Below are 25,211 nucleotides of genomic sequence, written 5' to 3' on the forward strand. Positions count from 1 at the left end.
TCATTTTTTGGAGGAAAACATTCTCCTACTTGCAGATATGCTTAATAATATGAACCACAGTCTTATAGCAAATCATATAGCAGTGTATCTCTTGCTGGAAATCTTGCAGAGAAAGCAGAACAAAAGCTGGTATTGTGACCATTTAAATAGGAGAATCTAGTCATGCTTCTCTCAGTCTTTACTATGTACTCTATTTGTATGCTAAAGAGGAAACAATTTAAATTCAAGGCTTTTCTCTTTTTCTTTAGGATGGGCTTTGTGAAACATGAACATCTGAGGAGATAAACATTATTTACAGCTTTGATTTATAATAGTTAACTATCGTCTAATTGAGGAATGTAAATTTGTTGTAAATTTGTTTGTTTTGTTACCTCCAACACTTGTAAATCTTTATTTATCATCAGAAACCACACACTTTTAATTTAGTGTGTTAATTTATAGATCTTGCTCAAATCTTATTTAACAGACTGATTTATAAACATTAGACAAAATGATCCAAATTATAAGTGTTAACTTTGCCATCAGATTTATGCATTCCAGCTAAGAATATGGATGTATTTCTTTGGTTGGTTTACAGATTATAGCATTAATTAGTTCTCTAGTTGACTGATTAGAAAATATCTTCCATCCTGGCCATTAAGTTCTGATTTATCTTTTTGACGTATAACTATGCCTCATAATTTGTTTTCACAGGGTTCTGATTTATTAATGCAATGTGCTAAACTTTAAAACATAAATTTCAAAAGCTCTGAAAAAAATGTTTAAAAAAATTCTGACTGAAAAATAATCTTTGGGAGCATAGAGTAGACTTTTTTCGCATTTTTGCTCAAAACTTAAGGAAGATATTGAGAGAGTTTTCCAGCAAAATTTTCCTCTTTTATTCTTTTTGCATAAAAAGACTGCATTTCAAAGCACTGGCAACTGCTAGAGACAGACACACAATTCCAGTGTTGCAAGCAATGACATTCCAGTACTGGATCTGACTGAACAGAGACAATTAGAGGCTACTGGGCTCAATTTAAGGAACTGGATCACAGTTTGGTTTCAATATACCAGCACCTCCAGTGTTTTCCTTCTTTAGGAGAATAACAACCAAAGTATTTTTTTGAGTTAGCAAGAGGTGTGTGTTTTTTCCCCAGGCACCTGGTGTAGATTTATGTTTATCAGCACTGTGCTCTCACCAACTGAGTTACTGTTTTCTCCCAAAGGCACCTGCTGCACTAAGAATCCTGGGCAGTGCTGGAGAGCATTGAGCAGGAATTAGCCCAGCAGAGCAACTCTAAACTGTTTTATTTTAATTCTTCTTTTAATTGAAACTACAGAAAAAATGCTAGTCTGCACTTATATTTATTTCTGAAAATTATGACTTTTATTGTGTTTTTATGCTTTTGGTTTTCACACTTGGCAGAGGATGGATGGTACTGTTTTGTGCATCTGGTTTGTGTCTAGATAGAAAATTTTGATGCAAATATTAATACAGATGTAACTATATAAAAATACAAGTCCCCATACATGGCTAATGGAGACTTACAGCTTTGCTACTCCATGATTGGAAAGCTAACATTGATTCAAGTAGTAGAACAAATTAGTAAGTTCCCATTTTTATGCTTAAATAACTACACAGTTTCTTATGCTTGAGCTAGCACATTTAGAAAGAATTTGAGATTTCTGTGGATATGTCTATATATCTAAATTAAAGAAGAAAGAGAAGGAAGGCTGAGTACTGCATTCCAATCCTCCAAATTGACCTCCCAAAACATGATATAAAATTTGGTAGACTGTTCATTCCCAGAACTGGTACAAAAAGATACTGTTGAGCAGATGATTACACTGTTTGGTCTTGTGCACCTAAAAAAGTCTTCTAACATGTCCCCAAGCTTTGTGTGCACAAACTATATATTTTGTGTCCTTACACCTATATATCCTTTTGTCATGCCCTATAGCATGAAATTCATGCCCTCCTTTACATGGTATGAACAGAACTCTCCAAAGAGCTGCATGGAGATCAATTCCTTGCAGGCCTTTGGCCTGCAAAGAGCCACACACAAAATAATCCATTTGTTTTAGGACCACATGAGACTCAGACAAGATGTGGGGCCTCAGGACAGGTCAAAGATTCAAACTATCTGCTCTAATGGGATCTGGTCTTGTGGCCACAAGCCTGCCCATGGTACTTGGACCTTGGGAGCCAGAAATCAGTCCCTGTTCCTCTTTTATTCAGCAGTGTAGGCAAAGTCAAGATGTGTTATGCAGTGCTGTGACCACTGCTCTGGGGAGGCTGTTCCAATGCCCAACCACCCTCTGGGGGAAGAGCCTTTTCCTAATATCCAACCTAAATCTCCCCTGACAGCTTCAGGCCATTCCCTGGGGTCCTGTCACTGTCACCACAGAGCAGAGATCAGAGCCTGCCCCTCCTCTCCCCTCACAAGGAAGCTGTGACTGCAGTGAGGTCTCCCCTCAGTCTCCTCCAGGCTGAACAGACCAAGGAACCTCAGCCTCTCCTCATGGGGCTACTCCTCTCCAAGGGTCTTTATCATCCTTGTGCAAAGAAAACCACATGAGGGCAGAGAAAGAAAGGCAGGAAGAGGAGGAAGATCAGGTACCAGTCAAATGGACTTGTTGACTCCCAAGCTATCACTGATCAGAAACTGAATCAAGGAGAACATTGAAGAGCTGATGCTTGGAGAAGATTCAGTAGAAAAAAAGAGAGAATAAGAAGTACACTTGTTCTGGAATTGGGGTAACTAGTAATTATTTCAATTAAACCATGTAGGTGCTTTAAGACACCAGCAATGCACAACACATCTCAGCCTAAAATAGATGTTCTTTAAATAGGTTAAACACATACTGTCCTATACTTGATTATAAGAGGCTCTTAGACATAGACATAGACATTTGCATTGCATTTCCTCCCCCTTTAAAAAAAAATTGGCCACAGAAACCCAATATCACTGAGTGAGATGAACCCCACCTGTATGGACTACTAGGGAGACTACTCAGGACTAACACCTGGGAAAGATCAACCACAACAGCTTAGAAACTGTGGGTTGGGAAAGGAGCAATGAGGGAAGTTTCTGTCCCTTGAAATGTATCACCCCTTGTTGAGACAGAAGTTCAGAGTCCCAAGTCTCACCTTTTCTTTGCTGTCCAATAAATGCTTATGAAAAGCACTGGCAAAGCTATTGTGGGCTCACACCAATATTGCTGCTGGCAGTGGTAAATACTTCATTAGATAAAGTGACACATTCTGCTGCTTTAATGATTCCCAGTCTACTGCTGACCTATGCAAATATCAATATGAATCCCTGAGATGAAAATAGTTTTGAGAAACAAAATGCCAAGTAAATTGCACACATGCACAGAAATGCATTAAAGAATATTATTCATCTCCACAAGCTTAATAAAGTCCTTTTAATGTTGTTTGTGTGCACAGTAATGGTTTAAATTTCTCTGCTTCTTGAGCATGGAATTATAAGTATCCAAAATAAGATTGGGATTTCAGTAGCTATCACTTCAAAAACTATATAATGGAATTCAAATCCAAAAACTGAACAGAGCTGCAAAATTCATTATTAGCAACTTTCTAATACTGCTGCACAAGGTTATAAACTGGTTCCTTCCTCCTCCTCAGTGATCTGTCCTCTCTGCCCCCGTGTCCAGATAGCCTTATCAGGAATCTTGTACTGTGCTCCAGTCCTTCAGCACTGTCCATGTTCTCATTAAGGTAACTGTCTTTGCCTGCAAAACCTGCTATGTTTTACTTGTCCTCAGCCTCTCAACTCCTTAGAGCCAACATTGTCTCAAACTCCAACGTGTGTAGCACAGGGGCTGTCTGCCATCCTTCTCTGATGCTAATGAATCTTTTTAATTCCTTTGTTAACCCTTTGAAAGTGCCAAGTAAAGATTTACAATCTCCCTGTCCCTGCAGGGCCTCTGGAAAGGAACCATCCAGATGGCAAAATGCAGTTCTGCCATAACCCTCTCCCACAACTGCCAAAGGCAGGAATGTGCTCAAGGCACTCAATGCTCAGCACAAGACATTTCACAACTCATTAGCAATGCCACATCAAAATAATAAAGAACAAAACCCACACTGAAACCCAGCAGGCTGCAATCCCAGAGGTTAGCTGGCAGCAGCCTAGATGAGAATTTGATGTCACAATTTGGTTTCTTGACCACTATTTTGCACTTCAATAATGTTACTAAGTGTAAATATGCAAAAATATTTTCCAAAATTATTGTCTCAGTCATCCAGCAACCTAGATGAGAATTTGATGTCACAGTTTGGTTTCTTGACCACTATTTTGCACTTCAATAATGTTACTAAGTGTAAATACGCAAATATATTTTCCAAAATTTTGTCTCAGTCATCTTTTGAGGATGCAGCAGCTGAAGGATTTAGAACTCGCATGGTATATTTTTAAGAATTGGAAGCCAAATAATTTGATTATTTTTTCCCAAAGTGAAGGTACAGCTGCTTTTGCCACCCTACTTTTTACATCACTCTTCCATGAAAGAATGCTTGGGGAGTGTGAAACTGATTATAAACTCCTTTTGGCAAAAAGAAGTAGCAACTGAGCTCTGGAAAATCTGAAATTCTTTCCCCTAGAAGTCCTCACTGTACTCTGACCTTTTCTGTATTGAGCACTGAGGACACCATGCTGTCCAGTGGTTACCCACAACAAGCTTGTTTTTCCCACCTCTCCAGATTTTCTGAAGGGAGAGAAATGAGTACATTTTAAAACAAGCCAGAATATTTACCACTGATCATTTGTATTAACTACTTGTACTTCAAACTTCAGATTTCTGAACTCAGTTGGGATCGAACTGGAGTCAATAAATACCTTCTGCAAATGTATTTCAGAAAGAGGGAGGCTCTTCAGCTGCTCAGTGCAGTCATTTCTTGTAGAATGCATGCAATTATAATTTGATTTTCTCACTAAAGGGTTAGGGGCCCACTCACAAATCACCATCCTTGATGTTTGAGTGATTATAGGCTTGACAGCTGGCCAGTTTCCAGGTATTCTTCTGAGCCACTGCGTGCACACAGATGATTAGCATGGGGCCATGGACCTGCACATCTCCTGGTACCCTCTGATTATTATTTGTTTGATTTGTGAGGTAGCAGCTTTAACTGGCTAACCAATAAAACATTTTTTTGAGCACAAGACGAAGTGATTGAGAGCACAGAAATGCTTGTCTGACAAATTTTAAAACAGTAGTTACACTGAAGTTGTATTTACACATTGCTTCCCTTATTTTTTTGGAGGATTACCTGAGGAAAGCAGAACACTCCAGGTGCTTCAGAGTGAAGCAGTGGGTGGTTTGCATCACTATGGAATTTATATGGCACTTAACTTGTATGAGTTGAGGATTCCTACTCACAACGTCTAAGTGAGCCCTCTTGTGTGAAAGCTGGCATTTGATTTCTGTCTGCAGTTTCACACGTGCTTCCTTGGGGAACTCCTATATTACCCTAATATTCTGGCAGGCATGACAAGGACATCCATGAGGTAGAGTTTTAATTAGGTCACATAACAGGACCAATAGTATATTATACAACAGGAGGGCTGCACCTTTTTATATAGGTATGTGATCATAATGCTAGAGTAAGAACTATTATTTCCATTATAAATCTTATTTATGTTTGGGGTTGCTATCTTGGTGGCAAATATTTTCTTCAGACTAAAATCTGACTGACAAACCTACAGCTTGGAAGCAAATATTTACACTGCATGGAAAAAAAAACCCTTGCAGTAAGGTGCTTTTTTGTTTCATTCATTGCATTCACAGACAAAGAAAATCAGCTTCCATTTAAAACAGTGATCTAAAACGATGTCTCTCTGGGGAAGCAAAGAAAGATATTCATGAAGGTTAACATTAGCCTTGGGAAGAAAGTCTGCTGTATTCCCTTTAAGGCCTAAAGTAATGAAGGCTTCTCCACAGGATGATTTGGAGCAAGAGACTAACTTTAGGAATGCTGAATCCAGCCCCCTGCAGTAATCTCCCTCTCTGCTGCCTGTAGGCACTTGAAGGCTGCAGAGAGTCTCTCTGAATATGCTTCTTAATGCTCTAATAATTCACTAATAAAAGACAACATCCAGTGTTGGAAGAATTAAGCCATTGCAGCAGTTACAAGGGTTTAAGGAATAAAAAAAAAAAATTTAAAAAATCACGCCTTTTTCTTTCTTTGTCTCAGGTGTGGGCTGAGAACCTGCCTCACACAGCACTTGCCATGCTCTTACTCCCAACAGTGAGGACTTGCTAGGTTATTGATCCTCAAACACTCATTAGCAAGCTGGATATTTGGGGGAGAGCAAATGTATCCCAAAGTTAATCACATCTGCCGGCTTGCTTGCCTATAAAACCTCAAATGACAAAAAGGTGGCTCAATTATTAGCATTCTTAAAGGAAGAGCAATATCCCAGAGGACTTGAGCTTATCATGGCAGCACACACTGAGGTCCTTTTGAGGAAATGCCCTGAAAGCTCTTTCTAAGCCGACTTACAGAGTGTGACTTGTATTAATTCGTGGGGATGTTTTGTTCAAGAGAAGTGTCTATTCAAGGAACTCTGCACTTCAGAGGCAGGAGCAGACTAAGCTTCCTTCAAAGCACTCTGCTGGGCTGTAGAACATAACAGCAGGGCTTGTGACACATGCATTTTCAATTCCAGTCTCATAATTGTAGGAAAGGACTTGCTTTTAATTCTTTGAAGGTAAAGCAGAACAGAGCCCAACCCATGTATTTTCCAGCTTCAAGGTACTTAAGAGCTTCCTCTGTTTCATGTATTGTTTTTGTTACTGAAACCATCAATTCTCCCTTAGCCCTAAGCCACTGATGCTTTGTGCTTTGAATGTAAAATAAGGGAAACTCATCAAATTATTTTGACTGGTTGATCAAAATTTCATTTCCCCGAGTCCTGAAGTCTTTCCTGATATTAAATTGCATATTAAAAAGATTCTAATATCCCTTATTTTCAGATATGGTTACACAAATAGTTTTAGGTTAATACAAATAATAAGATCTTAAACCATTTTATGAGATTAGTGTTCCTCTAACAAGGCAGAACACAAGTATTGCACAGCACTAACAAGTAAAGCTGAAAGACGTAATCAAACATTCTGGGCTATAATTGAGGATTTGGGCAAAACAGCATTAACACATACTTTTCTGGTGAGAGGCAGAGTCAATTACAGCTCTTCTGAGGGAGCTACTCCAAATGGTGACTGGAGAAATCTCTAGACCCATGGAGAACTGCAGGATTTCATGACACCTTAGCTACATTGAAACTGTGAAAATCCAAGGATAATCAGAATTCACATGACCTTTTTTTCCTCTGCAGCTTTAGCAAATCTCCAGTGAGAGAATGCTGACAGTACTGGGTCATGCCGAAGAAGATCTGCCCTGGATCAGACCCGAGGTCACACCTGGCTCTTTTTCCAACAGTACACATGCCCATTTTTGAGAGAGAATAAAAAGCATACTTTGCTACTCCCCCATTGCAGTCTGGCAGTTTCAGCAAGTTTTCAAATCAAAGGTGGTTTGTAATTTTTTTATTTTTTAATTCAGATGTGGATTCCAGGTGCTCAGTAAGGTTGGAGAAGTTGTCTAGACTCCTTGACTTCATTTAAACATTTGGGGTTTCTTTGATAGCAAGGTCACAGGTATTGTTACAAATTGTACATCTGTGAGAAAAAACTTAGTTGCTCAGCTTAGGTCTTTTCATTGTCTTATGCAGGCACTGACATCCCTTCATTGGTCACTTCTCTGATGCCCCAAACTAACTTTGCCACCTGTAGGTAAAAGCATAAAAAGAAAATAAAGTTTTTAGTGCGAGTACCCACTTTATGTGGAAACAAAACTAGTTTGTGTGAAAATAAAACTAGGAGTTTAATTCATTTTCCCTTGAGGTATGGTGGGAGGGGAGGAAATTTGGAAGGTGATGAAAATAATTTCTCACAGTTATGATGAGCTAACCAGAGATGAAATGCCCTACACAAGGTGTGCAAAGGTTGGGAGAGCATCTCACCCACCCCAAGCCTGAGCAGCAGCAATATCCATCCCTGGCTGGCCTCTCAGCACCTGGGCTCAGGAGCTCACCTCTTCCTGGATGTTGGTCACAGCAAGGAAATTTCTGGCCACAGTCACCAGCCGAAATCTGTGCTGGAATCGATATTGCAGCACATACTCCTCCTAAGAGCTGCTTAGGAAGGGAAGGGTGAAGAGATTATCTTTGGTTTTTTGTAGAGACTGAATGTATCTGAAGAGTTGACATTATTGCCTGGAGTTATTAGTTTTATAAGAAACTGTGAACAAACTTGAGTAATTTTTATATTTTATATATACTTTCTATATTTTATGATAACTGAGCTGTATTGTTGGAAAAAACATACTTTGTAAATATACACAAGCTCTAATAATTACAGATCCTACTCAATAGGTTGTTTTTCAGTAAAAACCAGTCAATCCATAAAAATAAATTTAGAAACATCTTTTAATTTTATTTAAAAAAAAAAGAAAAAAAATAATATCTATATTTCTACTCTACCAAAAAAAGAAAGGAGCATGCACCACATCTAAATCTAATCTTGTTGCAGTGAAATCAATTCCACAAACCATGTTTAGATTGTTCCTTTAGTTTGCGGATTTAAATTGCTTCTAAAATCTCATTAACCAAAACTCTGTATGGAAAGATTCTTTGCTATGACAATAGGAGGCTGTTCCCAGCCCATATACACCCTTCGCAATCATTTTCACACCTCATGCTGCAGAGATAAAAATGCCCTATTTTTGGCAGACATAATCTGAACATTGTGATGACCTTAAATTTTGGGACAGCTTTAAAATCAAAACATGGAGTTGCAATTTTACATCAAATAAAATATACTAGAATCATAAAGTTATCTATGCAAGTGGTTTATTTAGGATTACTATTAAATTTTCAGGAATCACTGTATGTGAATTGACTCATATTTTTACTTTGAAGATTTCTCGTGTGGCTTCTTTACAGTTTCAACATTGGTTTCTGTTTTTAACTTGTTTGCAATATTAAAATTATGGGAAAGTTTATATAAACCTTGCACTTTAAAAATTGGTATATCCTTATTCTAATTGTAGAAGGCAAAGACTTCAGAATCCAGTACACATTTAACCTTTCACACATGTAACTAGTAATATAAATTTCTGAAGTACTGCAGAAATTCTCTTTAGGAAGACAATTATTTTCAGTTGTGCCCCCCACCCCCCAAAAGAATTATTTGCCACATGAAAGTGTCAGCTTTAAGATATAAGTAATTTGGAAATTTAAATCTGATTCAAACTAAATCTCTGCTTTTCCTGTTTTACTTCTGTTGGATTGTATGATTGCACAGATAGTCACAGTGTCTTTCCTGATGGTTTGTTGCCTTCAGTATTTATTCCTGTATTGACATGATTTAAAATTGCTGAAGAACAACCAGGTGCCTTATGCATAGATTGAGCAAATCTACAAACCTTAAATCTCAGAGATTATCATCATGCCTTCTCAAGATTCTACACTTGCAGTAGAATGCACTGCACTTATACTAACAAGAAAAAAATGGTTACCTTTAGAATAGCAGTACTAGGTCACAAATGTGTATTTCTAATAACTTTTTTTCACAAAAGGTAAAAGATAATATTTGTACTTTAAAGAGAACATAACCCTGGATCTTCCTATAAATATATTAACAGTTCTTTGTTATAATGATAATTTACCCTTGATTCATATATTTTAAATAGTAATAGAACATGCAGAGCTGTATTTGGGGAGAAGATATCAAGAACTAAAGCAAAGGCAGAAGAGTTCTGTCTATGATCTCTGCAGGAGTAGTATGTCAAAACTAAAATTATTATTTAATGAATAATTCCATGAAGTATTTTTAGTCTTTAAAATATTGCTTTGATAAATGAGTGCAGCTCACTCTAGGTGTGCACCAAGAAATGGGCTCCATTCATCTGCTCTTTCATCTTTGCTATCTGGTGTTCACACACCAGATTCGTGTAGCATTTGAACATAAATTAACTCAGGGCTTCCTGACAGCCTTTATTGTGTTACTGCTGGGCTCCATCTTCCCATTCTTCTCTGGAAGCTGCTAATTTCAGCTCTCTTCTCACATTCCAGGTCAATGTGGATCTCAGCTGTCAAGTTCTGCCTTGGCCATCCTTGAATAGTCCCTTTCAGAATGAAGCCATGAACATTGAGTTTTCTTAAGGTCCTAGCCCTTACTACAAGATTTCTCATCCTACTGCAAAGTCACATCCTGCCTCTGACTTAAGAAACAGTCAGATGTAAATCTGTCTTACACTGTATTATTGATGAACTAGCAACAAGAGAGAATGGCTCCCTTAATGCTACTTTAAAAAATGACTTCACATAGCAGAACCAGGGTGATGGATTGCATTTCAAAGCAACATGAGTGTGTACACAGGAATTTTAGAATTGGAGGAAGATTTAGATGTTGTCAGAATGATTTTTGACATAGGGATCAGGGGTTACAAAACTGACTTAAAATCCTGTGCAGGGTAAGGAGCTGGGCTGGATATTCTTTTAATTTAAGAGTTTCTGTGATTCTATGAATGGTTAACAAAAGGATGGTGAGGAATTGTGAGGGCTGCTCTCTTTGTTGCCTCTACCTGCTTAAGAACTGGATCCTGAATATGTGCCCTGATGAAACCACACAGCTCTGATGACAGAGGTGGTGAGAGACACATCTCTGGGAAACACCCAGGAGTGGTCAAATTATCTCCAGGTCTAACACAGTTGTCTGGTCATCCTGCAGGTTATTGCATGAACTACTGGGCTCAATCTGAGCATGGGAGGGGCTGTGCTGAGCCCAGGAAGAAAGAGTTGTAACACACCTCTACAAGTAGCAGAAATCAGATGAATTGTGGAAAATTATAAGGGGGAAAAAATTGCCAGAAACAGTCAAAATAGTTTCCCAAGGTACTGGCTGAAGACCTGCAGGTTTAAACATAGTGAGGTAAAATATTTAAATTAAAATACTCAGTTTTCAAAGTCTATCACAGGTTTCTTTTGCTGGATTCTCCTACCATTCTGATCCTTCCTTCTGTTCCTCTTCTGTTCCTAAGCCCACTGCACACCCTTACTTGCCATTTGAAATCCCTCCAGTGAACACTAAGTGCCACCAGCACCTGCCATATTGTGTTTCTTTTTTCTTCTTTTCCAGGATGGGAAAATCTCTTGCAATTTTTGCCTTTTCCATCTAAAACTAATGACTTACAACATTCTTATTCTTTCCTAGGTTTGAAAATGTAAAATAGAAAGGATGTTATTTTTTTTATCATTTTGCATAAGCACATGCATATTTATTAGGATGAAAGTGAACCAAAAGAGCAAATAAATGAGAAAACTGAAGAGGAAGAAGGAGGAACAATTGTTATATTACACTGACATATGCTTTCAGCAGCCACAACATTAGCAATTGCTGTAATAAGGGTCTCTCTGCCAGTATAGGGGCCTTACTCTGATAGATGTAAAAACATGAAAAACCTCAGAGAATAGGATTCTCAAGATGATGTCCCAAATAAAGAACTAGTTTCAGATATCTGAAATTGGGTTTTTTCTTCTTTTAGGACTTTCAGATCTCTACATCTGTTTAACTCATATTAATGGTTACACATTTTCTTTCCACTGCCTAAATGAGATTTTCCACTGATATAACATTCCAAGAAGCCCATTTTATCTGTGCATATAGAATCTCTTTTGCATTTGAAAACCTGTGCTAATGTGCACAGGATGTATTATTCATATCACGCCTGCTGTAATTTACATACCTCAGGAAAAAGTATTCACATTCTGGGGTTTTATTGGTTGCACAGACAATACTGATAATGCTCACTAGACTTGTGTGACTATCTTAAAGCACAGTTGTTGGTCACCATGGAAATTTAGTGTAACTAAATAATCTCAATACACAGTTCACATGTCTGTATACATTAGTATAGCATTGCTTATACTTAGCAGAAATATTTCCTGAGCACTTGGCAAACACTGTGGTAATGGTATTCACTTACTCAGAAAGAGAGAGAAAAAGGGTATCATTTTGAGAGCAGATATTTGCAGCAGGTACTGTAGGGCTCCATATGTATTTCCATAATGGATCAAAGTTTCCCAGTTTGAAAGCAAAACAATATTTGTCTTCTACCTTCCTAATTACGAATTCTGCTAATTAAATTTGAGATTTGAAATTCAAGATGATGGCTTTGATTATGAAAAATTGTGCCACAAGAATTTAATAAGGTTTTTTTTCACAATAATTACAAGACAACTCCGTAGCCCTAATGAAGTTCCACTAGAAATTATAAAAATTACAAGACTTAATTTTTGTCTTTTAAAGTGAGTAAAGCAAATGAAAAATTGCTATCATAACCTGAAAATGAAACCAAGAGAAATACTCTCGAGCCAGAAATAATCTTCCACTTTTTCTGTAGCTATATAAATAAATTCCAAAGGAAAAAAACTGTCATAGCTCTTCCTCTTCCTTCCCTTTTGATTAGTGAAGAGTACAAAGCTGCTCTTGGGCTTTAAAATTCTATATAGAAAGATACTGGGACTCATGATAAGAGTTTACTATAAGGTATTCCTCACCAGAAAAGTTCCTTTGCCATCAGAGATCTTGTTTCTCCTTTCCAGTGCTGAGGTAGCCCTAAAATGCTGGACTAGACAAGAACCTTTCTCTCTGTAGGCTGAGCTTGAGCCACAGATGATCTGCATTCCTCTTCTGCATGCCACTAGACACCTTCAGAACCTTTCCCTGGAAGTTTGTAGCAACTCTCTGAGAGGAGTGGAGTTGCTGCTGCTGCCCCTTCTTACACATCAACACCTGCTTTACCTGTCAGGAGGGGGTTTGTGCCTTTTTCTGCTCTTGACAGACTGACAGACACTCATTTTCCTCAAGGCATGTTCATTAAAGAGGGCTCCAGGTCTGCTCCTGCTGCATATCAGCAGCCCTGTGGCTTACACTCTTCTCTGCCCATGCCAGGTTTCCTCATCCCTGACTTCCATGCCCCTCTTTCCCCATTTCCTTCCCTGCATCCATCCTAACTCTCTCTGATATTCTGGAGTCTGAATTTGAACTCTACACTTAGTTATATTTTTTCAAGAAGCATGCAACTGTGACATTCTGAACTCAACCCTTTTGTGAATTCAAACCAAGCCCAAAGGTCCATCCCACAAGCTGCATATCTGTCACCCAAACTGCTGCTGCTGCTGCTTGCTGAACACTCCTCTGCTGTCTTTGTTATTCTATTGGACCTCAGAAACAATCTGGTCACTATCAATCAAATGCACTTTAAATGCAGATTTTGCTGTTCTGTTTTAGAAAACCAGCTAGTATCTTTAATAACACTGGAGGCTTATCTCTTTTGCTGGAATTCACACTCTGTTTGATGAGAGGTAGATGAGATCTGAGCTCCCTGTTTCCTGATACTATTCTTGGCTCAATAGATTCTCTTTTTGCCAGGACCTGTAAGTGTGAAACCAGATGTTCCCTGACTAGAAACTAATGTCCTTTAGCAAGAATTGTTTCAGGCAGTAATATCTAAAAAATGAAGAGCAAAATGTTCTTCTGCAACGACGTTTAAACAAGAACTCATCTAAGTCAGAAATCCTTCTCCTAAACCACCTGGCCCTGTTCACTTGAAAAAGTTTCCCTTTTACACCTAGTTTTTAAGGTATCATTTATGTCACTTTAGGGTTTTCAAAGATCAGGCACAGAATTCTGTCCTTAATCAGTGTTGACGTTGAAGACAATGGATACAGACTGTTCCTGCAGCTTCCTGTGGCTGCACAGCTTTGTGGGGAAGGAGCTCTTGGTCAGAAAGCAGGAGTTTGTCATTTACCAGATTCTTCTTCATTTAGGGGATAAGCAAGCTACTAGGCAAATCCAGCTGTAAACTTTAATCTATGCATATTGACAAATATTAATACAGCCTTGTAGAAAGTACTTTCCTGATTTGTTCTCTGACAGAGTATGTAGAACTGTCTCCCATCATTTGTTATTCTGGCATAAATAATTATGGATATTTGTGAGTTGTTTTCAATCCCCAATCCATTTAGACAAAAAAAACATCACAGTTTAAATGAAAGAAAATACAGGCCTCATGTGAGTTTCATTCATTGTACTGCAGATGAGTTTATAGAAGTTTATACTGCAATAGGGTCTTCTTGCTTTGCACAAATGACTGGAGTCTTCTAATGAGCTATTTAAAGCTAATACCTGAAAAGCATCAATAGAACCTTTTAATGAACCCACTCAGATTACTTCTGTTCCAGTTATCTTGACAGGTGAGTTGAGTTTAAGCAATTTACACAATGTAATACTATCAAAAAATTTACACAATGTAATACTATAAAGGAAATGTGCTGTAGCATATCTGTAGGACTAACAATCTCAGTAAGATCAGCCTTCCCTAAGCACACTGCTGTCAAATATATGCTTCTATTTTTAAAGTGTGTTTCCACGTTACAGAAGAAACATCTTAAAGAGAAGCATCCAAATTTCCACATTAGAGAAGATGACCTAGGAAATTCTATTGCAATAAACAAATATTGCTCCCATTGATATAATCAAGTTCCTCTCAGTGCAATCATGTTATTCCAGTTTTATACCTGTTTAGCCAAAATGGGAATTGGTCTGTTTATCTTCTCCAGGCTAATATTCCTGCAAACTGCACTATGCTCCTGTATAAAGCTGGGATATTCATAGCAATTTTCATAAACACTCACTACACTGAATCTTACAAATCCTTTAGAAAGTGCTGGTGTCAACTTATATTTACAGTTAATGCTTGTGCCACTGGAGTGCAGGTTTTCTTCTAATCATTATTGCAAAACTGGTGAGCCAATGAAGAGCCCATATGATCAGTTTTTTCCACACCATGATTTTCCCACTGTCTGTTTAAGATCATGAGGAATATTTTTGCTACAACCTCTGAATGCTTTCAAGCAACATTAAAATGAGGGTTTAAAAGTGATTGCTCTAAAGTCCTGTATATTCAGCAGAGAAATGGTGAATACACTAGTTTTTCAGTGTCTCTAGTTTTAGTGACAATGTGATGGCAAATAAAGCAGAGGAAAATAATGGATTTATTTCTCAAACTATCCACAAGTTCTGCCCTATAGAGGCCTTGCAAGGAGCACACATTCTTGGGAATTTGAATCTAAATTATGGGAGATAGGGAAAGGTACATCTCTTGTATCTTAAGTCCATTAGCAACAACTATCCTGCCTTTCTGATCCACTGTAGCTACTAGTTCCTATTTTGAAGGGAAGCTGGTACAGATTTTCATGCCATAATTCCATCACAGTTTTTATTTATGCAAATAAATCCTAGTACTAAAGGGGAAAAATTTATGTCAGCTTTAAGTTTTTCTAAACAAGCCTGAATAACAGGCTGGTTTTGTTTCTTATTTTGAATTCATGCAGCCTTGGTGAAAGATGTATTGCCATGACACATGAGGAGACAAACATTGCAGAGTACCAGAAGGAACAAAAGCAATGAGACCTCACAGTATCATTTTTACAGCCTGGTGAAGGATCCTGACAGCAATCTAAGGAGTGAAGCATTCCCAAGTTATGTCAGGGACCAGCAGAAGCAGGTGGCTCTGAATAGGATCTCAACAGACACTCAACAGATTTATCTCAAGGACATGTGTTTCTGATCAGCTGCAGTATCATCTATGTTTGTTCTGTTTTCCTGGCAGAAATTTATCAAATCATTATTTCACAGGTTCCTCAAAAGGCTTTGCATCATCCTGAAAGAATTCATGTAGACCAAAGCATTAGTTCAGAATGAAAAACTGACTATGATAAATGCTTCTGCAACAAAGTAGTAATGGCTTGCAGTAGTAATGACTTGCACTGCAGTAACAGTTTAGGTGCCTTTATCTCTTTGATTCGTCTGAAATCGGGCACTGAACTAACCACTACTAATTTGTGTTGTATCCTTGTGGATGTCATGTACAATCTCATGAGACTTCTACTGCAGCTAAGCAGTAATTTTGCTAATCTTTAGAAAGAGTATCTTAGCCTAGTGAAATTATTTCATATTCATCATAATAATACAGAGCATAATGGATTCATGTGATATTACTGTCACTGTCATATGTATTGATACAAAAATTACATTAAAATTTTGTTATATCATAACATTATAATAAATTATCTGTAGTAGGAGGGTGAGATGGCATTTTGAATCTGTAGGACATTGTATTTTCATACAGTACCGTTATACCCTGAAAAAGCACAGAAGTGCTTATTTTCAGAGAACACCAGCTATAAAGCAGCACCTATAGGTAGAATATTTATTAAAATAGGATCTCTATTACACTAATATGAAATCTGAGAAAGAATAAGTTTTGCATTTGTTTTACTTTTGCTAAAGGAGAAATAGAGTGCTTGGAGAAATTATTAGCCTGTTATTCAGAAAAGGCTTGAATCTCATGTCAAACCATTCAGAAATTTTTACATTTACATTGTAACAAGTAACTGTAGTCTTGAGAGTGCAGTTTAATAAAGTCTTATCTGCCCAGAGGCTAAAAAAATCCTTCCCTGAGACATGAACTGTGAGCCTATGTGTTAGGTTAATAACCCTGTCTCCTTTTTATGTTTCTACTATTGGTAAGATTTTCTTCTCTTTGTTGTCAACACTACAGTGACTTTGCAGTTTAGTTTTGTACTTACAACTATGAAAGTGGAGCTTGTTGCCAGTTTGTTCTTCTACTCAGGTCTGGACAGCTCACTGCAGATGACAAGGACTTGAAAACAAAATCCAATTAATTCCCAGGTAAATCACTGTGAACTTTTAGTAGTGAGTAACTATAACTAGTGAGCAACTGGTCAAAGCATGAGAAATTCTAAGCCAAACAATTCAAAACACTACTTACTGGCATGTTTTAAAAGATTAGCCAATGGAAAATAAATTATGAAGTGCATATAAAATCGGGTAGGAATCTGCCTGATGCACAAAGGAGAGTGCTCCACTTTAGCATCACGCCTGTTGCAGTCTCCTGTCAGGTATCCCTTGATCTTCTGCCATGGGATATTAACTTTCCATTCCTCACCACTGACCTTACTACTCTCTGACCTCTCTCTTTCTTTATACTTAACCATTTCTCCATTTATTCTCTTCCACTTTCTCCTGTTGCCAAGAAGTATCTTGTTTCTATCCTGGCTATTAATTCCCTTTTTCTCCACCTCTTTTCTAGTAGCTCATTTGTCTTCGTCCAATTATCCCCTCCATCACTGTCTTGCCACAAGTAGCTACAATCTTTCTTATTTTTGAGCCTATGCCACCTTGGCAAGCCTGAGAAGGATCAGGGCTGTGATAATTCTCATTTTCTTCTTCACTGATCGCAGAGGAGTTGCAGTTGCTGAGAGGGGAGATTCCTTTAGCTGAACTCAGACAGGCAGCTGCCATGACTGTGGTGATCCTGCAGGGACAGATTTCAGTGATGCAAGTGACAGCTCCAGCCACCATGCCAGCACAAGTCACACTGGGAGGAAGAAGACAGAATTTTATTGTCATTTCTGAAACTCCAATTAGCCAGCCTGGTTACCAGTGCAGGCAGGCACCAGTGGGGTGGAGATAGACACCATCTACCACAGGCTGTGGACTTTTTGGGAGAGCTGCCTGCACTGCTGCCTCACTCTACTTTTCTGAAGTATTATGAGCAAAGAAAAAAATGTCTTGAGGCTGCAAGAATGCAGAAGGAAAGGCAGAGGATGAAGACAGAGTTGTCTGGCTGCAGTCTGAATGGTGGGTCAGAGATTGTAAGGCCAGGTTAGGAGAGCTGCTGGTATATTAAAGGAGAATCAGGTGGATATCAGACAACCACTGGCTCCAGGAAGAGGGGATTTGAAGCTTGAGAAGTCTTCTAAAGACTGATACTGTGAAGAGGTGCTGTAAGAGAGGAGTGAAATCCTAGTGGGATCTCCAGCCAGAGAGTCACAGGTTTTAAAGGTCACTGGGTGACTTAGTTTGTAAATCACTGGCACAAGTAAATAAAGACATGTCAGAGAAATGATCCAAACAGCATTTGTGTGCTGAAGTGAGTCATGTGCTGCCATGGGTTACAGCAGCACCAGAGGCACCAGCCAGAGCAGGTGATGTGCTGCTTTCTCTGAAGGGCAGAGAGCAGCACTGCAAACCCTGCAGCTCCAGAGGTTACCTGACCTCCAAAGGCACACCCCTGAGAGGTGAGAGCTAGGGAGAACACCTTGGTCAGAGCACTACCTGCTAGACCATATTTCCCAAGCACAGTCACACTCTAATTAGTCTTGTTTCCTTGGAAACCCACAGACCCAATTACAGCTTTGTTGAAGCTCTCTAAGGCCAGCTCTTGGGATGACAAAAATATTCAAGGCCACCAGCAGCCCACCAACTAATGTTTTTTTTTTCCTCCTCTCTCCTAATTTCCTTTTTTAAGAAACATAAACAGCTGAGGAAACTCAGGTATTTGTTCCCTTCAAAAATCAAGAGAAAAAAGATTTGAATGCTTTTTGCTGTTGCCTTTTCTGGACAGATGATTCAGACATGATCAGTAGGTAAGACCCTTTTCCATAAGATTTGCTTTCTATGGCATCTCAAGTGTCAACATAAATGTGATTTGTAAGCTGAAGCTGTATAAAATTTATAGATAAAGAGCAAATCACCCCCTGCCTCCCTTGACTCAACCCCCTCCCAAATATTAAGCTTCCATAATGTTTCTGTGGATGCTACAGACAAGACATTTGAAGAAAATCACTGCTGGCATAAAGATATGGTTTTGATTTGACTAAATTTATTCTGCAAGTCAAACAGTTTACACTGATCTTGGCAGCATTGTAAACAAGACATTAGCTAAGCAACAAAGCCAGGACGTAAATTTTGAATGCCTTGAAACTCTCAGGACTCTGGACTCACAAGTCCTATTCTTGATAACACACACTAATACAGTTTATTTGAAAAATTCTAGTAGATATTACTAATATGTACAAAATGTCAGTGTGTTGGGATTCAAGTTTTTTTTCTTGGAGCCTATTGGATACAAAAATTCAAAACCAAACCTGGCTCTTTAATCTTCTATAAACAGATTTTGCAGGAATTTTATTTTGATTTAGAATGTTTACAAACTGCAGGCTTTTCAGGCATTACACAAAGTATTGGACACTGTCATATTCAGAGCAGTTAGAAGTCACATCTGTTTAGGGTGCCAGAGGACAGGAAATTTGCACTGTAATTTTGCAGAAGGTAAGAAGTTATGATGAAAAAAAGAACCCCATACTGTTCCTTTTGGTTTTCTTGCTTTTCTCCTCCCGTTTTTCAACAGAAATTGGGGCACTGTGTTACTTAACTGATTCTGACACATTGTGGGTAGCATAAACTTGCAAATTTTTCTATTCCAGGCAAATTTTACAGGCAGAAAAGAGTCAGATACAGTATCTGAGAGGTGAGTGTTAGGGATTATTTTCAGGAACAGCATCCTCATGTTCAAGGCCCATGACTTCAGATAACTTACCTGAAACAGAAAGCAGAGGCAGAGCAGAATGAACAAACTATACTGAATTGAGAGTGCTGCCAATAGGGTATAAAGGTCTGGAATAAAATTTCCAGCATGGTTTTTACACATACATGTAACCTGTAACAGTAGCAGTAGTAGCAGAAAACCTGCAGCTACTGAATAAATATCAGCTACATTTTTTTGTTTGATTGTTTTTTTTTTTTTTTTTGTTTGTTTGTTTTGGTCCCATAAGGAATGCTTCAGATTAGATAGAGAAAGCAAATTCCTTTTGGGGAAGGACCATCTTTAATTTTGATATTCCTTTGAACACTGCTTTAGAGAGTCTCCATTTATTTTTATAGCAAGCAATAATAGTCAACTAAATAGCCCCATCTATTCCATTGTAAGCCATTAATTTTTAAATAATTTTTCCCTATTTCTATTCACGATATCACTAGGCAAGGGTACACTCCAGTTATGTACTTATCTTTTTTCTGTTTTCACTCTCACTCTGTGCTTTGCAGACACACCATCCCTGCACAGCACTGCAGACTCAGCAGTGCCTTTAAACAACCAGTCAAGCATTGAGAAGGTGGAATTCCATCTGGGCAGGCTGTTTCACACTGACACCTCCTAAAAGATGCACTAACCAAGAAAAGAACAGCTGAAGTAGCTAAAGACATGTTTCATTTTCACTTAAGACAACACAGACGTTAAAATAATGTAATAAATCCTCTCAGCCCCCTTATACCCCACATGACAGAGGCAAAATCCCCTTCCTTGATAGGAATGCTGAAGGTACTGATGAAGATGCACATGAGGAGAAGGCTTGTCTCTGGTATTTCTGTTAGGCTTTTTGCCAAGACATGAATTTCAGCATGACAAATTTCTAACATAAACACATATTTTCTCTCATTCAGCTGTTTTCCAACAATGGAACTGACCATGTACCCAAACCCAACATTTCAGAATATATGCACACCACAACTCTGAATCACATCACTGCAATGTCACCCAAACAAACTACTGTTGTATAACCATTCAGGTAACAGCTCCCTGAAATACAGCAAAATTGGTATCAAACTAATTATTATAATGTGAGTGTGCATTAAACAGGAGATTGAAAAAGTACTTTAACCTGTATTTCTATTTATTCTGCAGGCACACAAGAGAGCCCAAGGGGCATGCAAAACTCCTTATTTCTTAGTTCAATGCACATCTATATTAGGCAGAAAGAAAGACTGGAAAGGAATAAATGGCAGATGGAGAAAATAGCTGAGCAATGAAAAGTAATGCCTAAATTAGATAGATAGATAGATAGATAGATAGATAGATAGATAGATAGATAGATAGATAGATAGATAAAGAAGCAGAGGAATGACAAGCCAAGAAAACAAACAAACAAAAAATATCAAGAAGGAAAAAGAGGGAAGGAAGATGAGCAAAGAGAAGTTGTCTTATGGCATCCCTTGCCTTAATATGCTCTTAGGAAGGCTGGCCTGAGAGAACAATCGAAATTTCCCATGGAATCAGGCTATGAGAAATGAAACAGAGATGTTCACTCTCACCCCCATTTCCAGTATCCATTAAGAACTTTGCACAAGACTGATGAATGTGTATTGACAATGTCCCTTTGGGACAGGGAGGCATCACCCTCAGTCTCCAAAGTAAGACACAGTGAGACTAAGCAGCTTGTTATAGGTCATACAGGACACCTGTGACAAAGCTGGAAACTGGCCCAGTCTCCTGGGTTTCATATAATGCTCTTAACAAAAAAATCAACTGTGGGGGAAGCACATCAGCTTGGGGACAACAGTCACAGCATTACACACTCCAGTGCACCACAAAGACACATATTTCTAGAAGATTGTTTTGTTAATGTCTGCACATCCCTAAATCAAACAAACATTTTCTGAAACACCTAGAGTTAAAATTTTCCAAACTTACCTTGCTCCTTCACAGGTGCTGGAGCCAGTGGGGGAGATGTGGATTTGGCAGGCAGTGTAACTCCTTTGTCCAACAGGAAGCACTGGCCCAGGTGCAGTGACATCCTGGCTGAGCTCCTGCAGTGAGAGGGACAGCAGTGAGCACTTGTCACAGGCTGTGCCCAGGGCTGAGCCTGCCTCCTGGGAGTACCATAATTACCCTTCCAGTAGACTTCCCTTATTCTTCTGAAAATGGGCTCACATCCTTGACTCAGCTCTTCTCTCCCAAAAGGCTGAATCAAAGCAATTGCTGATGGAGTGGGTTCTTTAGGATCCTCTTCGGGATCTGGCTCAAATCAAACATCAAAGGTTTGGAAAACCATCAAGGCTTTTCCAAATTCTTCAAAGCTAGACCTTTCCCCTCTCACCATCATCAAGTTTTTATTCTCCCCAAATGATTTCTTTGCTTCAAACAGCAATACCCCCTTCCTCTGTTGTGCTGTTCTTGTGGGGAAAGCATGGGCAGACTCCTGCTCTTCCATCTAACTGGGTTTCATCCATGGACAAACCTGTAGGTACAGGATGTTTTATTGGTCAGTTCATGTACCATCCTCTAGGACTGATCCCACTACTGCAAACTCTATTTTTGCTGGGGCAAAGCCTCCAGTCTGAATGAAGGTCCAAACCTTCAGGCATCAAATCTGGTATTTTGGAGATACTGAATTATTGTCTACACCTGCTATATAGCTACTACAAATAAGGTGGTTCATCTTACTCTGAATGAATTCTTTTGAACAAAAACCAGTTTCAATCTGCAAAGGAAGAGGCTTCCTTAGACTGATACCTGTTCAAATTGTTTGCCAGAGGGGGTTAATGAAAGAAGGAAAGACCATGATGCTGCTGCATTTTGATTATGGAAGTGGTACTTATAGTGAGATATGTTGAAGTAGAGGGTTGAACTTCATTACCAGAATGTAGGAGAAAAATATATCAAATGTAGACTTTTCAATATCTGTTTTTTGAAAGGGGATTAAATGCTTTGTTTTTAATGAAATATGCTTCCTAAATTTTGATCTATCCCTACTCTTCATGCTACCAAATCCTCAATCTTATCACAAACCATCCTAGTGCTTTACAGTTTTAAGCTACTTGATGGAGAATTCCAAAATAGGCAAAAAATTGTGCAGTGATAGCTTACAGGACCAAATTTCAAAGTTCACAATGGTCAGACTGATTTTTTTTTTTTAGTTTGTTTTGGTTTTAGAAAGCAGTATTTCAGGGAGGAAAGCCTCAGAGCAAGTAAAACTTGCAGGGAAACTGAATCTGTAATCTGCTAGCCAATGATTCTTTACTGGCACTTCTAAGTTTATATAAACCTCTCCCTCTATTTCACAGTAAAATCTGTGACAAAGGTTTAAAGACAAGACAGTATTAAAGTCAGCCAACAGTTTGTAGCGGCCTTGTGCCTTTACCCAAAGAATATCTAGCAGGCTATGACTTATCTAATTTAGGAGTGATATGATCTGTTATTTTAGTCTGCAGTTAAGAACAACAGCAACTAAAGAAATAGAAAGCAGGCAAGAAACCAGATTTATATTGAGATCACTGTAGCAACAAGAGCATATTTCTAAGTATCCAGAGCCAAATAGCAGTTGGTACTTCAGGAGATAGGATTTTGTCCCAGTGAAGGCTGGCATTGTGTCAAACCACAGAAAAGTGCTGTGGTAGATAGGGAAAAAATACCTCTTCCTGAGAGCAGTAACCTTGTCTCATTCTGCATTTATGAATTCCTTCTCTTAGCCAAGAGAGAGGAACTCTTGTAACCCTAAAAACTCTTCCCACCCTAAAACCTAACAGTGGCTTTACATAAATTGTTCACTTTCTTCATATCTCTTCATCAAACATAAGAGAAAAATCAAGTACTTTAAACCATACCAGACTGATTTCATTTTTTAAACCCTAACATTAGTCAAAATAAATATCCCTCAGGAAATAGTTTTGGCATGTAATTGAACAGCTTAGCTAATTTTTTTCCTCTAATATGGATGTAATTATGGACAATATAGTATGTCCTTATTGCAATCACTGTGATAGAACTGCATTTATATAGTAAGCTACTCTGAGACAGATTTTTTTGTATCACAGCTGCAGTGTCTTCTTGCTTAAAAAAAAAAATTACTTTTCAAATAATTTCTAATACTGGCTCTTGACCCAGAAGCATCTAAAGAAACTGACAGCAACCAAAACCTCTAGCTGCTGGAATGTGAAAACTGAAAATATAAAAAATAAAAATAAAGGAATTTCAAGGTCCCTTCTCCCTTAGCCCAGCTACCAAGTGGTTTAGCTGTATGTGTTCATGGAGCTGTGTGGTTACAGAAAATAACAGACAAAGGTTGCATTAATCACCCCTCAATCAAGCTGAAATTAGACTTGTGGAAATTTCTGGCTGTAGCTGTGTTTCTGCCTCTGTCTTTTTAGTACTTGTCAGGATATGGCACTTAAAATAGTTTTACTGCATCGGTGATGTGTTCTCCATGGATCTGGATATGCTTCCTCTACTGTGTGATGTCTCCACCTTGTGAAGGCCTCCTCTTCAGTTTCCAAACATACAGATGGCAGCTAAAAGGTACAGAACTTTGGCAACAATTTTGGCTATTAATTCAGTCATGTAATGAATTTTACCCTTTCAGTGTATAACACTTCAAGTTTTCATTTCAGTAAAAGACGTGGGGAAAATTGTTTGAGGAAGTGTTTTATTCTCAGCTCTTGTTGGATGAATGAGTCCTGGAATAAACCATGTTATCCCCATGATTAGATTACCTGTGCTAAGCAAAACCCTGGCTGATAGTGCCCTCATGGCAGGTGAGAAGTTGAGCTTGGAAGAGCTGGATGATCCTATCTGACATCAGCAATACTGCATGGCAGCCAGCTCCAGTGGAAGATGAAGAGTGTGTGATGGCATCAGGCTTCTCCTCTCTCATACCTTCATCTCTGGCAGAAAGGCAGCTCACACTCTTCCTGCTGGAATGAGTCAAAGGCAGGGAATGACCCTTGTATACAGAGGATTTCTGGCCCCAGAAGAAATTGTTGTTTCAATCTCAATGTTTCGGGTGCTTGTCAGATGACAAGGCCTAGGAGGAATGAGGTCAGACCAGCTGTGGCTGAGTTGTGTCATGATTTTGCAATGAGTCCCAGCTGACTGATAAGGAACCATGAAAACAGCCAGACCTTTCCCATCTCCATCTCTGAGGCATGACTCCCCTTTGCACTTCTGTCTGAGCCCAGTGACCACTGAGCTCCTGCTGGAGAAGTCATCAAATGGCAGCAGGAGCAAAGGAACCTCAAGGCAGAAGCACAAGTCCTTACCTCAGCTGTGTTGCTGGATTTGATGGAGTATTTGGGTTATGCTAAAGATGCTTATAATGACAATGCCAAATGACTCATCCATTATATATGGACATGGAAAAAGCAAGGTTTGTTCTATTTCTCCCTTGTCACCTAAGCCTATTCACTCCAGAGTTCCATGCATTCTGATTTTTCATTAGAGGTACAGCGATGATGGCTTTAGGCTCCTGTTTCAGACTGATGAGCATTATGTGAACCTTCAACCAAAGGTTAAAGCCTTGCAGTGTGAGATGGGAGCTGGTAAATCACCCCAAACAGTGAAAGCAGCCAGGACAGCGACCAGCCCTGGCCTCAGGCCCAGCTGACTGAACTAATGTGGGAAACTGGGACGTGAGAAATTGCTGGATGTGACAGATAAC

At 38.7% G+C, this 25,211-nt stretch overlaps 1 long non-coding RNA gene across 2 annotated transcripts; it reads right to left on the reverse strand.

Annotated features, from left to right (window-relative positions):
* Nucleotides 1-1,948: 1,948 nt before the first annotated feature.
* LOC146768814 (uncharacterized) lies at nucleotides 1,949-24,404 on the reverse strand. Of its 2 annotated transcripts, none has more exons than XR_014956853.1 (3): nucleotides 24,268-24,404; nucleotides 21,470-21,585; nucleotides 1,949-19,540 (listed from the first exon to the last, which is right to left on the reverse strand). It is a non-coding gene; the product is annotated as an uncharacterized LOC146768814 (long non-coding RNA). The 2 variants fall into 2 exon arrangements; XR_014956852.1 differs by having other exon boundaries at nucleotides 1,949-20,167.
* Between the last annotated feature and the right edge of the window lie 807 nt (nucleotides 24,405-25,211).

This window comes from Lonchura striata, chromosome 1 (assembly GCF_050655825.1).
Source record: "Lonchura striata isolate lonStrDom1 chromosome 1, ASM5065582v1, whole genome shotgun sequence".
Taxonomy (NCBI): domain Eukaryota; kingdom Metazoa; phylum Chordata; class Aves; order Passeriformes; family Estrildidae; genus Lonchura; species Lonchura striata.